The sequence below is a fragment of the Carcharhinus amblyrhynchos genome, chromosome 4 (genome assembly GCF_965287045.1).
Source record: "Carcharhinus amblyrhynchos chromosome 4, sCarAmb.v2.hapA, whole genome shotgun sequence".
Taxonomy (NCBI): domain Eukaryota; kingdom Metazoa; phylum Chordata; class Chondrichthyes; order Carcharhiniformes; family Carcharhinidae; genus Carcharhinus; species Carcharhinus amblyrhynchos.
The window spans coordinates 30,642,165-30,659,657 of NC_137327.1; the positions used below are offsets into that span (position 1 = coordinate 30,642,165).

Genomic DNA, 17,493 nt, shown 5'->3' on the forward strand with positions numbered 1-17,493 from the left:
CATTCTCATTCACAGAGGTCGTAAGGATGGTTGTTGCCAAGAGTGAAAAAGTATTGCCCTGTTCTGCTAGTCGCTGTCCTCCTGAGGAAGTAGGTTTGCATAGAGGGTTACTAGGCTCACTTTAAATCTAACCAATATCATACTTGAGCCGGAAAAACTCACTGATAATACTGAATGACAGCAATGGAAAGGATTTAACAATTGCCTGCTATCGACATTCTTCACCCTAATCACCACATAAATGTATCCAAAAATTCTATAAATGTAAAAAGAAATGCAATATATTCAATGTCTCCATACTAATCCAAATCATCATATTCACCATGGCTGACAGTTACAGATGTACTGGTCAAAGTATAACATTGCTGTACATTTATATCAAGGGTATAAATCAGCTCTGTAGCTGTTCAACCTGGTCTCTTCCACGATACCATGACAACTGATCATCTAGAGAATGTCAGAGTGGATTGAAGATGAATTCCTCAAGACCAAGGATTAAAAACAAATGTAATCCTCTTCAGAGAAAACAATCTTCCCTTTTCCGGGAAATAATGTAAGTATTCTGAACCTGATGTGACAAGAGAAAAACAAAGCTTGGAATTTTTCCAAAACACCCTTTCTGACAATTACTGAACTGTCTGTGCCACTGAAGTCTTGTCTCCTGAAGTCGTGAATCTTGACTCAAGCATTTAAATTAAGCTGTTGCCTTTAGGATTATTCTGGGCTGTTGCTCCCCTGGCAGAAGGCCTCCAAATAGTAGCTATACTATAAGACAGAGTATACATCAATAAATAATCGGAGCTTGTTAAAAAGCAACTACAATAATTGTGGCAGGTTCTAAATCATTGTATAGATTAGATAAATCAAATCAGCAAAGGTAGTTTTGAGGATAATTTCATAGAGTACATCAGGGACAGTTCTTCTAATCATGTGTTCTGGAACTGACCAGGGAAACAAGGTATTTTAAACCTGTTTATGTATTATGATTTAGGATTAATTAATTATCCCAATATAAAGGATTCTGTAGGCAAGAGTGATCATAACACAATGGATTTTCACATTCAGTTTCAGGATGAGAAACTTGGGTCTGAAACTGATGGACTTAATTTAAATAAAGGTATTTGCAAAGGAATGAAGAGGAAGTTGGCTACAGAGGACTGGGAAACTAGATTAAACAGTAAGATGGCTGATAAGTAATGGCAGACATTTAAAGAAATATTTCATAGCTCTCAACAAAAATATATTCCATAGAGTAAACACAGGAGGTATTATCTATGGTTAAATATGAATAGTATCAAATGAAAAGGGAAAATGTGAAGATCAGTGGGAGACCAGCAGGTTGGGAAGAGTTTCACAACCAGCAATGGGTAACTAATAGAATAATGAAGAGGGAGAAATTAGAATATAAATGTAAGCTAAGAAGAAATATAAAAGAAGAATTTCTACCAGAAAATAAAAAAAGATAGCTAAAATAAGAATTGGTTCCTTAGAGGCTGATGAATTAATAATGTAGAACAAGACAACTATAAAAATCTTATACAATTTTTTGTTTCTGTCTTCACTGTAGAAGACACAAAAGGTATCTTAAGAACAGTAGAAACTAAGGGGCAAAAAGGAGAGGGAATGTGAAACAATCACTATCACTAGAGATTATGTACGAGGTAAATCAATAGGACTAAGGTCTGACAAGTCAATTGGACTTGATGACCTGCATTCAAGTGTCTTGAAAGATTGGCTGCAGAGATTTTGGATGGATTAGTTGTAATTTTCCAAATTACCTAGACTATGGAAAGATCCCAGCAGATTGGGATGTTTTGTAAATGTAATGCCCCTATTTAAAACAGGAGGGAAGCAGAAAGCAGGAAACTATAGGTCAGTTAGTCTATTGTTTGCCATTGGGAAAATGCTAGAATCCTTTGTTAAGGTGGGAATAGCACGACATTTAAAAAATCATTCTACAACTAAGCTGAGCCAATATGGTTTTGTGAAAGGGAGATTGTATTTACAAGTTTATTAGATTCTTTGAGCATGTAGCAAGCAGGGTGGATAAGGGGGAACCAGTAGATGTGAGATATTTGGATTTTTAAAAAGAGCATTCAGAAAGGTGTCATATAAAAGGTTACTGGGGAAGATAAGAACTCACGCTGTTGGGGGTGACATATTAGCGCGGGTAGAGGATTAGCTACCTAACAGGAAACCCGAAGTTGGGATAAATGTATCAGTTTTTCAAGTTGACAAACTGTAAATAGTGAGTATCCAGAAAGATCAGTAGTGGGCTTCAACTGTTTACAATTTACATTAATAGCTTGGATGAAGGGTTTGTAGCCAACTCGTTGAAATTGGGAGAGGATACAAGAAGTCATAGTTAGGCTAAGTGAGTGGGGAAAATGGCAGATGGAGTATAATGTAGGACATGTGAGATTGTCCAATTTAGTGGGAAGAATAGAAAATCAGAATATTATTTAAATGGAGAGAGGTAGCAGAATGCTAGAGAACGGAGTAATTTGGGTGTCCTTGTACACAAGTCACAAAGAAGTTAGTATGCAGGTAAAGCAAGGAAGGCAAATAGAATGTTGACAATTATTGCAATGGGTTGGAGTTTATAAGGGAAGCCTTGTTACTACTGGACAGGTCGACAGAGACCACTCCTGGAGTACTGCATACTGTTTTTCTCTTTATTTAAGGACAGATATAGTTGCATTGGAAGCAGTTCAGAGGAGGTTCATGAGATTTATTCCTGGGATAAAGTGGTTGTCTGAGCAAGCCAATATTGATTGGAGTTAGAAGAATGACAGGAGATATTCATCATGTAGGATGGAAGAAACTCAATCTAGGAGATACAGCTTCCGAATAAGGCCCTCTCCCTTTTAAGATGGAGATGAGGAGGAATTTCTTCCCTCTGAGGGTTGCAAATCTTTGGAATTTTCTATCCCAGAGAGAATTGGAGGCTAGCTCACTGAATATATTCAAGGCTGACCTGGATAATATTTTTCTTTAAAAAGGAAGTCAAAGGTTATGGCCCACTGGAAAAAAAAGTGAGAGGCAGGAAAACAGAGTTGAGACCACAGTCAGATTAGACATAATTCTTTTGAAAGGCAGAACATGTTTGAGGGGCTGAAGGGCCTACTCCTGCCCTTAGTTCTTATATCCTTATGTTCTTAAACAATAAGAAAGGCTGTGCGAGAAAGGAAAGATATATGGATCAACCTGCTGTTTGTCTTGTACTTAACCACAAAAGGAGTCACTGCCTCAGCCAGTATGAATCATTGGAGCTTCTTTTTCCTCAATTTTTCAGGCATAAGTCACCAACTGTAGAGTCATGACCCTTGATAACTATTCCTTTGTAATTTTTTAAATTCACTCACAGAAAGTATCACAGACAAGGCCAACACGATGGCACAGTGGTTAGTACTGCTGCCTCACAGAGCCAGGGACCCAGGTTCAATTCCTAGCTGGGGTCATTGTCTGTGCGGAGTCTGCATGTTCTCTTCATGAGTTTTCTCCAGGTTCTCCGGTTTCCTCCCACAGTCCAAAAGACATGCAGGTTAGATGCATTGGCCATGCTAAATTCTCCCTCAGTGTAACTGAACAGGCGCTGGAGTGTGGCGACCAGGGGATTTTCACAGTAACTTGATTACAGTGTTAATGTAAGCTTACTTGTGACTAATAAATGATAACATTTATTATCCATTATCAATTGTCTTTAATGAATGGTTTTGATAGGGTATTTCAGAGGGCAATTAAGTCAACACATTTCAGTGGGTCTGGAGTCACAAACAGATCAGACCAGGCAAGGAGGCAGATTTCCTGCTTGAAGGAGTTTAGGGAACCAAATGAATTTTTATGACATTCTGGCCATCATTACCACTACTAGCTCTCTATTCAAGATTTATTTTCGTAATTGAATTGAAATTCCCTCGCTGACGTGGTGCGATTTGAACTCATGTCTCCAAGTCATTCGTCCAAGCCTTGACAAGTTCAGTAACATAAGCACTACGCCACCATTAGGAAAGATCTTCCTTAAATTGAATCAGAACTCAAAACCTAACTGAATAAATAATTCTCAAATGTGCACGCTGAAAACGAATATAGAATTACTCACAGAAAACTTTCTCCGGGACCCATGGGAGAGTGTAAATTTGACTGGAGTAATGGCAGAAGAAGGATGTGAGGGTGCTCTATGGAGAATACAGGATGGGGGAATTACATCCCTTGTGATTTCACCCATTAACTTGCTGAACTTATTCATAATACCTTGATGATGATGAATGAAGCAGAATTTTTTCTTCAACAAAGTGGAAGATTCACTTAATTTATCATCTTCGTAATTAACATGTTTTCTTCTGCCAACAAGCGACTAAACATTTCAAAATATACCACAAAATATTGAAATTGCATTTAAAATGTCATTAAGGATCCCAAACTCTCTTGAATGAAATTATATTAAATGTATGCCTTGATGTTATAAATGCAACAAAGCTCAATGTGAAAGGTTAATGTTTGGAAACGATATTTTAGCAAAACTTTTTACTGTAAATAGGATTATGCAATCTCTTCAAATAAGCCTCTCACAGTACAATAAATGGATAAAAGATCGATCATTCAAGCATTCATCCTGAAGCTTTCCTATTCATAATACTTTCAGGCAATGAGGTGTGCCAGTCAGAGATGTAGCAGTAAGATGTAAAGTTGATGTCATTTCTGTATGTTAGTGTTTTTTAAACTCATTTGCAGAATGCGAGCATCTGCTGGCCAGGCCAGCATTTATTGCCCATCCCTAACTGCCCTCCATTTCAGAGGGAATTTAAAAGTCAACCACATTGCTGTGGGTCTGGAGTCATAGATCAGGTAAGGATGGCAGATTCCCTTCCCTAAAGGACATTAGTGAACCAGATGGGTTTTTGCAGCAATTGACAATGGTTTCATGGTCATCACTAGGCTTTTAATTCCAGATTTTCATTGAATTCAAATTTCACCATCTGCCATGGTGCGATTCAAACCCATGACCCCAGACCTGAATTACCAGACCAGTGACAATACCACTGCACTGGATTTCAATTTCAGCAGCACAGTTGGTCTTCACTTTCTACATCAAAGAATTATTACAACACAGAAGGAGGCCATTTGGCCATCATCCCTGTGCTAACTCTTTTCAAAGTGAACTTATGGAATGTGGGCTTTTCTGACTGGGCTAGCATTTATTCATACCCCTTGGTGCCCTTGAGAAGGCAGTGAAAAGCTGTTTTCTTGAACCTGCTGCAGTCCAAGTGGTGTAGATATCCATAGAGCTATCCAATTAGTCCCACACACGCCTCCCCTTTTCTCATTTGCCTTGCATTTCTTTCTCCACTTCAAGTGTTTATCTAATTCCCTTTTCAAAGTTATTATCAAATCTGCTTCTATTAACCATTCGGGCAGTACATTCCAGCTCAGACTAGCTCACTGTGTGAAAATGTTTTCCATCTCACCACTGGTTCTTTGAGCAATTATTTTAAACCTGTGTCCCCTTGCTACCGATGTTTCTAACCCTGGAAAATTTACTCTCTTACATATACTCGTCAATTCCATAGAAATATGACTTTAAGGGTTCAATTTTACCAACAGTTTGCGCCTGTTTTGGACACAAAATCGTGGTAAAGTCAGGCATAGAGTCTTTATCGCGATCTGCACCCAAGTCTGAGCAGATCGCCACTTTACCAATACCCGCGAATGGTGGGGATCCGTTCCGTGCCCAAATCAGGCACATCGACAATTTAAATGTATTAGCATGCAATTAAATTGAATTAATGAACTGCCCACCCAACTCTATCAGCATTTCCCCCTTTACCACTATGTTTACGAATTCAGAACCGTGCTTTTAGGGACCTGCTGAATAAAAGTCTGAGTCGGGTGCTTTAGCCTCTGAAGAGTGTGTTCAGTGATTCCAACTGCTCTCTGACTCAGATCAGTGGTGGAGGTGGGGGTGGAGGCGGGTCAGGTCATTCCCTGGTTGGAGAGGGAAGACGGGAGTGAGGTCAGATCATTGTCTTGTTGGGGGAGGGGTAGAAGGTGGAGGCAGGTCAGATGTATCTCTGGCAGGGGGAAGCGCTGATCATTGTCTGGTGGTGGGGGGGAGGGCTGATCATTGTCTGGTGGTGGGGGGGGAGGGCTGATCGTTGTCTGGTAGTCGGGGGGAGGGCTGATCATTGTCTGGTGGTGGGGGGGTGCTGATCATTGTCTGGTGGTGGGGGGGGGCTGATCATTGTCTGGTGGGGGGGGGGAGGGCTGATCATTGTCTGGTGGTGGGGGGGTGCTGATCATTGTCTGGTGGTGGGGGGAGGGCTGATCGTTGTCTGGTGGTGGGGGGGAGGGCTGATCATTGTCTGGTGGTGGGGGGGAGGGCTGATCATTGTCTGGTGGGGGGGGGAGGGCTGATCGTTGTCTGGTGGTGGGGGGGAGGGCTGATTATTGTCTGGGGGTGGGGGGGAAGGGCTGATTATTGTCTGGGGGTGGGGGGGAAGGGCTGATTATTGTCTGGTGGTGGGGGGGAGGGCTGATTATTGTCTGGTGGTGGGGGGGAGGGCTGATTATTGTCTGGTGGTGGGGGGGTGCTGGTCGTTGTCTGGTGGTGGGGGGAGGGCTGATTATTGTCTGGTGGTGGGGGGGTGTTGGTCGTTGTCTGGTGGTGGGGGGAGGGCTGATTATTGTCTGGTGGTGGGGGGGGCTGGTCGTTGTCTGGTGGTGGGGGGGAGGGCTGATTATTGTCTGGTGGTGGGGGGGAGGGCTGATCATTGTCTGGTGGTGGGGGGGAGGGCTGATTATTGTCTGGTGGTGGGGGGGAGGGCTGATCGTTGTCTGGTGGTGGGGGGAAGGGCTGATTATTGTCTGGTGGTGGGGGGGGAGGGCTGATTATTGTCTGGTGGTGGGGGGGGCTGGTCGTTGTCTGGTGGTGGGGGGGAGGGCTGGTCATTGTCTGGGGGAGGGGGGGAGGGCTGATTATTGTCTGGGGGTGGGGGGGAGCGCTGATCATTGTCTGGTGGTGGGGGGAGGGCTGATTATTGTCTGGGGGTGGGGGGGAGCGCTGATCATTGTCTGGTGGTGGGGGGGAGGGCTGATTATTGTCTGGTGGTGGGGGGGAGGGCTGATTATTGTCTGGTGGTGGGGGGGAGGGCTGATTATTGTCTGGTGGTGGGGGGGAGCGCTGATCGTTGTCTGGTGGTGGGGGGGAGGGCTGATTATTGTCTGGTGGTGGGGGGGAGGGCTGATTATTGTCTGGTGGTGGGGGGGGAGGGCTGATTATTGTCTGGTGGTGGGGGGGAGGGCTGATCATTGTCTGGTGGTGGGGGGGAGGGCTGATCGTTGTCTGGTGGTGGGGGGGAGGGCTGATCATTGTCTGGTGGGGGGGGGAGGGCTGATCGTTGTCTGGTGGTGGGGGGGAGGGTTGATTATTGTCTGGTGGTGGGGGGGGGGCTGATCATTGTCTGGTGGTGGGGGGGAGGGCTGATTATTGTCTGGTGGAGGGGGGGAGGGCTGATCGTTGTCTGGTGGTGGGGGGGAGGGCTGATCGTTGTCTGGTGGTGGGGGGGAGGGCTGATCATTGTCTGGGGGTGGGGGGGAGGGCTGATTATTGTCTGGTGGAGGGGGGGAGGGCTGATTATTGTCTGGTGGAGGGGGGAGGGCTGATCGCTGTCTGGTGGTGGGGGGGGAGGGCTGATCATTGTCTGGGGGTGGGGGGGAGGGCTGATCGTTGTCTGGTGGTGGGGGGGGAGGGCTGATCATTGTCTGGTGGAGGGGGGGAGGGTGATCGCTGTCTGGTGGAGGGGGGGAGGGCTGATTATTGTCTGGTGGAGGGGGGGAGGGCTGATCGTTGTTGATGGTGGGGGGAGAGGGCTGATCGTTGTCTGGTGGTGGGGGGGAGGGCTGATCGTTGTCTGGTGGAGGGGGGGAGGGCTGATCGCTGTCTAGTGGAGGGGGGGAGAGGGCTGATCATTGTCTGGTGGAGGGGGGAGGGCTGATCATTGTCTGGTGGTGGGGGGGAGGGCTGATCGTTGTCTGGTGGTGGGGGGGAGGGCTGATCGCTGTCTGGTGGTGGTGGGGGGCAGGGGAGGTGTCAGGTCAGACGTTCTTCTGGAGGGGAGGGGGAGTGAGGCCAGACCATTCTCTGGTGGTGGGGGGGGCGGGGGGAAGATGGATCTCTGGTGGGGGGTGCAGGGGGTCCTCTGCCACTCTGCGGGTGATCGGTATGGGGAGGGGCAGGGGTGGCGATCAGTCTGGGTGATGGGGGTGGATGAGCGGGGCAGTAATGTTTGTGGGTGGTGGGGGGTGGATAAGGGACACGCACACACACACATCACTGTCCCCCTTATCCACCCCCCAACTACACAGACCGATCGCCACCCCTGCCCCCCTTCCCTTCCCCACCAATCGCCCTCAGAAGACCCCCTGACCCATCTGCCCCCCACACCAGAGATCCATCTACCTCCCTGAGCTACATCTTACCTGCCTCCCTCCTCCCTCCCCCGCCCCCTCCGAGATACATCCTCACTCCCGCTTTTCACTGCCAGGCCTCTTTCTCCATTTCCTGCAGCATCGGGACCAATCTGACACAGGCACACTTTTTCCAATTTTTATCTAACTGCTCATGCTCAGTTCAGAGCTCCGATCGTTCCGGCAGCACTAAGTCCCAGTGAGAATCGGACTGGAGATGGCTGAGAGCGTATGGGGGCGTCTGAAAGCGGATTTCTAAGTCGGATCTGTACTATGCCCTGTATCGGCACTTAGAATGAAAATGGTAAAATCAGGCCCTAAAAGTCAAGATCTAAAATATTTTTACCAACATGTTCCTTTGTTTCATTTCCTGGTCTCACCTACTTTTCTAATATTTTCCCTTCTTTGAGGTGTCCAATTGAGAGCATGGGCAAACAGATTGGACCCAAGCTTCTGCAAACACCAGTCTTGTGCCAGCTGTTCCGATGTTCTGGTGTGTGGCATGGGCGCAGGTGACACAAACACCAATCTTCTCCTTCTGTCCCAGTGGAGAAGTATTTAGTCTCCCTTCAGCTATTCCCCACCGGCCCAGCTGAGACCAGGAACACACCAAGGGCAAAAAAGCAAATAAAATCACATCAGTGAAACGTGCCACCAAGCCGTTTTATGAACATTATACAAACATTTCAGACAATGCTAGTCAGAAAGGCATAACCAGTGGAGATCCAAGAACAAATCCCATCAACAAGCATGGGATCAGTTTTCACACATCCACTGAAAACATCCAACTCCATTCTTGTCTCTGACATCGGGCTGTGAATTAGTCAGAACTCCAACTGAATACAGGAAATCAAAGCGGATCTTATTCAGGTCTCATCAAAAGTTCCATACCCATTGCCCTTAACTCTATTTTGTAATCCAGTTCTGCACTCAGGCTAAATTAGACGGCATTCCGTCTGGTTTGAACATAAGCAGAATTTCTCAATATCCTTTTTCTTCAGTAAAACCACTAACTTTGACGTTAGCAATGTCGACCAACGCTTTTATTCATAATGGGAAAATACCAATTCTCAGCTTTTCTCGCTCCATCCAACGTAAACTTGCCTCTGTTCAAAATTCACCCCCTCCCGCTCCAATGACCCATTCGGGTTGATTATTACTTTCATTCTTGTCAAATTTGTTGAATTTCCTTTGCTAAACCCATCAAAGTGAAAATCATAGAATCATGCAAACCCTACAGTGCAGAAGGAGGCCATTCGACCCATCAAGTTTGCACCGACAACAATCCCACCCAAGCCCTATCCCCGTCAGCCCATATATTTACCCCATTAATCCCTCTAACCTATGCATCCCAGGACACTAAGGGGCAATTTAGCATGGCCAATCAATTTAACCTACACATCTTTGGAGACTGGGAGGAAACCAGAGCACTCGGATGAAACCCACAAAGACACAGGGAAAATGTGCAAACTCTGCACAGCCAATCTTTGTCCTGATCTATCCATGTCCTCCTCCTCACCAACTGAACCCCTAAGTCCAGCCGTACATCCTGGTCTATTTTTGATAATCCTGTGATTTTGGCCATCTATGCATTTTACCCATTTCAGTAGTGTAGAGCTATGCGTAGGTACTTCTCTCTGCATGCTATCCATGACAACAGCTAATATCAAGTCTACATATGGCTCTTGGAACTGAGACCTAGGCCACTTGCTAACAAGAAAGGACAGGCAAAGACATGTGGAAAGCAACTGCTGTAACCTCTACCTGCAGCAGGATAAGCGAAGGCCAGTTCGAAGCATGATTTTCATCCAAGCACAGAATTGCAATGTGTCAGTATAATTCACTCTCATTGTATAAAAGTTCTAGTTCAAGCATGACATTTTAGTACAATTATTATGTATTTATCAGGATTCAATTATAACTGCAATGCTCTGCCAGAATCCATTTTACAATTATAGTAGATTGGAGCCATATTTCCCTCTGTGTATTACTGGGAAAGGAGCCGTGAGTTAGCAGGTGAACAAGGCTGGCGGGTCAGAAAAACTGACATTTCCTTTGCTTTTTACTGATTCTTAGAGTCTGGCTTCCATGTTAGACACGTCAATAAACAAATGAGAAAAATGTGTAGAACTACTTGCAGAGGGGAACGGGAAGAAGTATGGTACAAATAATAGACTGATGTTGAGCTCCAACTTAAACCCAAGTGGATGCCATTAAAGAAAAGCAATTTTTAAAAACATCAACACGGCACTTACTGAAGTGAATAGCCCAGCTGAACTTGCAACCCAACAGTGCAGACAGTGTAGGCACTGGGAAGTATCTGTTAGTGCAGCCAAAACTAACGGAGAACTCAACAGGGAAGAGCATAGGAAGTACGTAAGCCACAGAATAACACCGTGGAAAGCAAACCTACTGCAGTTCAGTAACTGGAACAGCCAAGCAACAAATGGAGTCAAGGAAGCGAGAGGTCTGAGAGGTATGGATACACATATCATTAAAAATAGTCATCCAGGTTAATGAATGAATAAATAAATCATACAAAACACTGGGGTTACTTTCCAGAAGGATGGAAAGTGGAGAAGTTATGTTAAACTCACGCAGAACCTTGGTTTGATTACACTTGGGGTGCTGTACACAATTGTGGTCTCTATATCGTAAATAGTATATAGATGCAATGGTAAAAATGCGAATAATACTTACCAGAATGATATCAAAACTGAAAGGTGATACCTGCCAGGAACAAGTACAAGCTCTTTTCTCCACGAAAGAGAAGATTGAGAGGCAGCCTGACAGAGGTCTTATGATTGTGAAAGAGTTTGAAGGGACGGACAGGGAGGAGATACTTTCATTTGCACTTGAAACTGGAACTTGAGGCCACCATTCTAATCAGTAATTCAGAGAAACCTCTTCACCCAGAGAATGGTTAGAATGTGGAACCCCGTGCCACGAAGAGTGGCTCAGATGAAGGACACAGATGCATTGAAAGGGAAGCTAGAAAAACAAATGTGGAAGAGAGGAATGACAAAATATGCTGATAGAATTAGTTGGAGAAGGATGGAAGAAGGCTTGTTTGGAGCATAAACACCAGCATGGGCCAGTTGGGCTGAATGGCCTGTCACTGTACTGTAACTTTATAGCACCTCAGAAAGAACAGCGTATTGAGTTTGTCAACTTTTATATCTCATTGTCATCCAAGTGGCATAAGCTAGGACAAACAATTAGCACTTCAACACTTTTGAAGGGTGCTTAAAAACTTCTGGGTTGACTGATTCTGCACATTATAAATCTTAATAGCATGTTGCACAATATTATCATGACAGAGGCCTGGAATTGGATTTGGAACTGGAGTAATCCATGGAAAATCAGGAGGAGCATGGGATGCAAGAGCCGCTCACAAAAGAAAACCCACCACAACAAGGAAAACTGTACAGGAGGGAAACTCGGTGCAATAATTCTGAAAAAAAATTACACTTGTTTTGCAACGTATATTGAAGACCCAGAGATGTAAGAAATAAAGGTGGTCTTAGGCCATTTGGCTCCTTGATGCTGCTCTGCCATTCAACAAGACTGATCTTTCCTCATTTAACCTGAGCACCAGACACCATCTTTAAAGCTTACCTCTTCGGTCAAGCAAATTTACCCTTAGCTGGCTTTATAACAGATTCTGTTATTTGGCCTTGCTGGCTCTATCAGGCCCCTGTCCCACCAGACTGATAGCTTAAGCACGCACCAGAGTCCTTGTCAGAGTGCCAGAGGATCTGGGCTAGAATTCTTCAGCTGATCGCTAGTGGCAGATCCTCTGGTCCCATTGGCAGCGCAAACGCGATGCGGGTTTCCTGGCAGTGTGGGGTCACTGTAATGGAAAATCCCATTGACAGCGGTGGGACCGGAAGATCACACTGCTAGTGAACAGTGTGCCACTTCTCGCTGCCGAGAAACCCACTGGTGGGAGGCTGGAGAATTCCAACTCTGGTCTGAAAACTCCACAGTGCATCTGGAGAGACGCACATTGGTGACACTCTGACAAATTATGGGAAATTCTTCCCTACAGTTTTAACCTGGCAATTAGGGATCGAGGCACAGACAGTGAACTTCAGTTATCGCACACTTATGGATTAATGCAGGAATTTGATGTAGAGAAATGTTCAAGTTTTAACACGGGATGTCATGTACTTTAACATATCAGATAAATAAAAACATGGTGTATATGTCATGGTGGCAAAGTAGTGACAGGAGGAAAGCACTTCCGTGGCTCAAATCACCATGAGATTATGATGTGGAGATGATTCACCTGATGCAGGAGCAGTGCTCCAAAAGCTCATGAATAAGAGGTTAAGTTCTGATGGGGTTAAATTACCCCTACTCCACCTCCCCCCTCCCCACCCACCCCAGAGACACAGAAGACTACACCCACCCCCCAAGTGTCGGGAGCTCTCTCCACAGGCCCCTCTCACCATAGAGGTGTTTGCCCCTGTCCCCAAACCTCACAAGCTTTGTGGGTCCTCTACCCTCACTGGCAAGTGTATCCCCACCCCCAACCCCATTTCATAAAATCACAGAATCCCTACTGTGCAGAAGGAGGCCATTCGGCCCATCATGTATGTGTTGACAACAATCCCACCCAGGCCCTTCCCCATAATTTACCTTGCGAGTCCCTCTGACCCTAAGGGGCAATTTACCAATCCACCTAACCTAGGCCAATCCACCTAACCTAGACATCTTTGGAGTGTGGGAGGAAACCAAAGCACCAAGAGGAAATCCATGCAGACACATGGAAAATGTGCAAACTCCACACAGACAGCAACCCAAGGCCGGGATTGAACCAGGGTCCCTGGAGTTGTGAGGCAGCAGTGCTAACCACTGTGTCACCAGGTTGTTCAAGCACAGAATCCCTACGGTGCAGCCATTCAACCCACTGAGTCTGCACTGACTCTTCAAAAGAGCGCCCCACCGAGGCCCACTTTTCATGACCTACCCAATTCACACATCTTTGGACACTAAGGGGCAATTTAGCATGGCCAATCTACGTGGCCTGCGCAGCTCTGGACTGAGAGAGGAAACTACAGCGCCTGGAGGAAATCCATGCAGACACGAGGAGATTGTGCAAACTCCGCACAGTCACCAAAGGCTGGAATTGAGGTCTGGTATAGCGAGCTGAGTAGAAGTGGTCAGACATTATTGGAGGCAGCCATTGCATTGGAAATTGTGGAGGGAACATCACAGAGTACGGTACGGGCTGTTTGGAGATGGCAGGGGAAGGGAATCCTACATTGTGGGGTGGGGCAGGCAACATGACAGGAGAATTGCACATAGGTTGGCACATTGCAGGGGTCAAACATTGCCGTGGTGGGGAGACAGGTGAGTCAGAGTTTGCAAAGAAGCGAGATATTGTGGGGGTGGGGAGAGTCTGAGATTGTGGGGTGAGTCAGATGTTGATGAAATGGTGGTGAGTCAGAAATTTCTGGGTGGGAGCAAGTCAGAGATTGTGCAGGGGGAGCTGAATCAGATTTCATAGGAGTTGGGGTGAGTCTGACATCATAGGGCTCAGGAGTGAAGCAGACATTGCGGGGGTTGGTGGGGGGGGTGTAAGTTAGACATCGCAGGAGAATGGGGGTGGGCCAAATATTGCAGAGGTTGTGGGGTAGTCAGGTTTTGCGGAAGTGGGTGTGAGTCTGATACTGTCGGAACCGGGACTACTCGGGCATCGTGGGGTTGGAGTGTCTCAGACACTGCGGGGGTTTGGGGGAAACCTGACATCACAGCAATGGGGTGAGTCCGACACTGTGGGGTGATGGAGGTCAGCTTATTGCAGGGATCATATCGTGTGGAGATTGGCTTGTTAGACTTGGATGAAGCAATGCTATTTCTCATAAGCAGTAAAATCCCAAGCAAGGCATATTTTAGGGAGCCCAGCAACATTGCCTCCTTTCACCTGACAGCAATCCTGCAGCCTGGGAAACTTAGGCCACCATAGGTTAGAAGTAAAAGTGCAATTAAAAATACTGACATCAGCATCCCTTATCCCTCCAAAAAAAGAGTTTAGTGACTGAGCCACCCCTGAGACTGGTTTGGGGTCCCCTACCCTGCAACCTACATCAAAACCAGAAGTGGGCGCAATGGGCTCAGGTTTAAGAATTAAAATGTTATGTTCTCCCACCTCCCTAGCCCACCCATTCTGCTTATGGACAACCGCTAACACTCTTCACTTCCTCCACATATGCGTCCTTCATCTGCATAACAAGAGAGGTTGATTTGTAACCGGATAATTCATTCATTTCCTTGTGTAAGAACTTCATTTTAAATTTCAGAATTATCATCAGTCTATAATGGCACAGTGTGTTATCCTTGCCTCAGCTTAATGTTTTTTCCCCAAGTCATGGGACCTCGCCTGGACCTTTTCCCACATTTTCACAGCCACGGAGCTTGGGTTGACCTGGACAATATCAGATGTACCGGGCTGCCTCTTGCCCCAGTATACTTATCTCCTGCTCAAATGACTCATTCTGCTTTTTTTTCCAAAAATGTCACTAAGATTTCCAGCATCTGGCCAGAGAAATGAAGTTCCAGAACATTTTGTGGCATTCCTTTGATAGAATATTTTACACACCAAGCCTGCATTAACAACTTGTTCATCCTTTATACCGCTGACGGTGGATTTGATGTTTGGCAAGTGTGAAAACAGCATTATCACAAGTGCATCATAATTGGCCAGTTTTCAGTCATTTCTGCTGATGAATATGTGTTACATGAAATCACACACAGCAAGGTTACTCTCACCCTCTATTGTTGAGTGGCTAGCAAAATCAATGCAAAAAGGCCATTTAACACTTTTCCTAAGTAAAGTGGAAAATATTGGCTTTTTTAAGATGTCTGGTATAAAATTATGCATCAGTATTATCCACTGTGGAGAACTTATCGTTTAAGATCAAAAATATGCTGAAAGACCCAGGACTACTCCAACATTTACCACCCCAACCCCCCTCTCCCATTGCCAGCATTGTTACGATTGTCCAGAGAAAAGGTCAAAGCCAAATATGGGATGGCACCAGCTCAGCTGCACAAATGACCAGAAAGCTGCCTGATAGATGACAAATTATGGCCTAGGGGACTCTACTTTGGGATCTTATGTTCAGATTTACTCTCCCTTAGCCGCCTTCTTTCCCAAAACACCCACAAGGCGGGGGGAGGGCGGGGGGCTATTTTCTATTAGCTTGGGGTTCTCGTTCTGCAGACACCAGGATGCAAACACACACCAACAGCCTGTATACCAGTCGGCTGGGGGGTGGGGGGGCTGCAGAACTCCTCCAATGGAGTCCCCTTGTAATTTAGCCTGGCTATATTGACAAAAAACATTATTCACTCTTCCACCAATGTCTAAAATACAAATGAATTTCCTGACATCCTGCGGTGTAGAAGCTTTCATAAAGATGGGTAGAGGACATCACAATAATAAGATCTGTCAGGTAAATGAATGTGATGGATAACTGTAACAGACATAAAATAATACAGGCTTTTCAAAGTCAGTAACTTACATGCGCAATGTACCAGCACAATGTTTAGTCCTTCCTCCAACAGTGGCAAATGGCCACTGAAAAGAATCTCTACTAATAAGAACATAAGAACATAAGAAATAGGAGCAGGAGTAGGCCATCTGGCCCTTCGAGCCTGCCCCGCCATTCAATAAGATCATGGCTGATCTGTCGTGGCTCAGTTCCACTTTCCCGCCCTCTCCCCATAACCCTTAATCCCCTCTCTTATCAAAAACCCATCAACCCGCTTCTTAAAAATATTTAGCGAGGCAGCCTCCACCACTTCAACGGGCAGAGAATTCCAGAGATTCACCACCCTTTGAGTGAAGAAGTTCCTCCTCAACTCCGTTCTGAACTGCCCCCCCTTTATCTTGAGGCTGTGCCCCCTAGTCCTACTGTCTTTTTTGAGCGGGAAGAGTCTTTCCACCTCTATCCTATCCATCCCATTCATCATCTTATACGTCTCAATGAGATCTCCCCTCATTCTTCTAAACTCTAACGAGTACAAGCCTAGTTTATTCAGCCTCTCCTCATAGCTCAACCCCCTCAACTCCGGTATCAGCCTAGTAAACCTCCTCTGCACTCCCTCCAAGGCCAAAATATCCTTGCGCAGGTGCGGCGCCCAAAACTGCACACAGTACTCCAGCTGCGGCCTCACCAATGCCCTATACAGCTGCAGCAAGACCTCCCTACTTTTATATTCAATCCCCCTCGCTATGAAGGCCAGCATCCCATTCGCCTTCCTGACCACCTGCTGCACCTGCAGGCTGGGTTTTTGCGACTCATGCACAAGGACCCCGAGGTCCCTCTGCACCGTCGCCTGCTGCAGTTTTTCGCCACGTAAGTAATAGTCCTTCCTACCATTCTTCCTACCAAAGTGGACCACCTCACACTTGCCAACATTAAATTCCATTTGCCATTTCCTGGCCCATTCACCCAGCCTATCTAGATCCTTCTGCAGACTCTCCACACCCTCCGCACAATTTGCCTTTCCCCCAAGCTTGGTGTCATCAGCAAATTTCGACACCCTACACTCGGTTCCCTCCTCCAGATCATCTATATAAATGGTAAATAGCTGAGGCCCCAGCACCGACCCCTGGGGCACCCCACTAGTCACCAACCGCCAATCCGAATAGCACCCATTGACCCCCACTCTCTGCCTCCTATTTGACAACCAATCCTCTATCCACGCTAACACCCTACCCCCAACTCCATGTCCTCTGACCTTCTGCAGTAACCTCTTGTGAGGTACCTTATCAAACGCCTTCTGAAAATCCAGAAAGACCACATCCACCGGCTCTCCTCTATCCACCGCCCTAGACACATCCTCATAGAACTCCAGTAAATTTGTCAGACACGACTTCCCATATATTTTACAATGTAGGGCTCCAAAGATTGAACTGTCTCTTAAATACATATTTAACAGCCGTTACAATTCTGCAACAAAATTTCTTCCCCAAAGTTAATGGTCAACATTATGAACAAAGGTGCTAGGAAA

General features: G+C 45.9%; 1 protein-coding gene across 4 annotated transcripts in view; it reads right to left on the reverse strand.

The window, feature by feature from the left end:
• znf536 (zinc finger protein 536) overlaps window positions 1-17,493 on the reverse strand; it is a 495,485-nt gene that overhangs the window by 356,104 nt on the left and 121,888 nt on the right. The window lies entirely within an intron of this gene.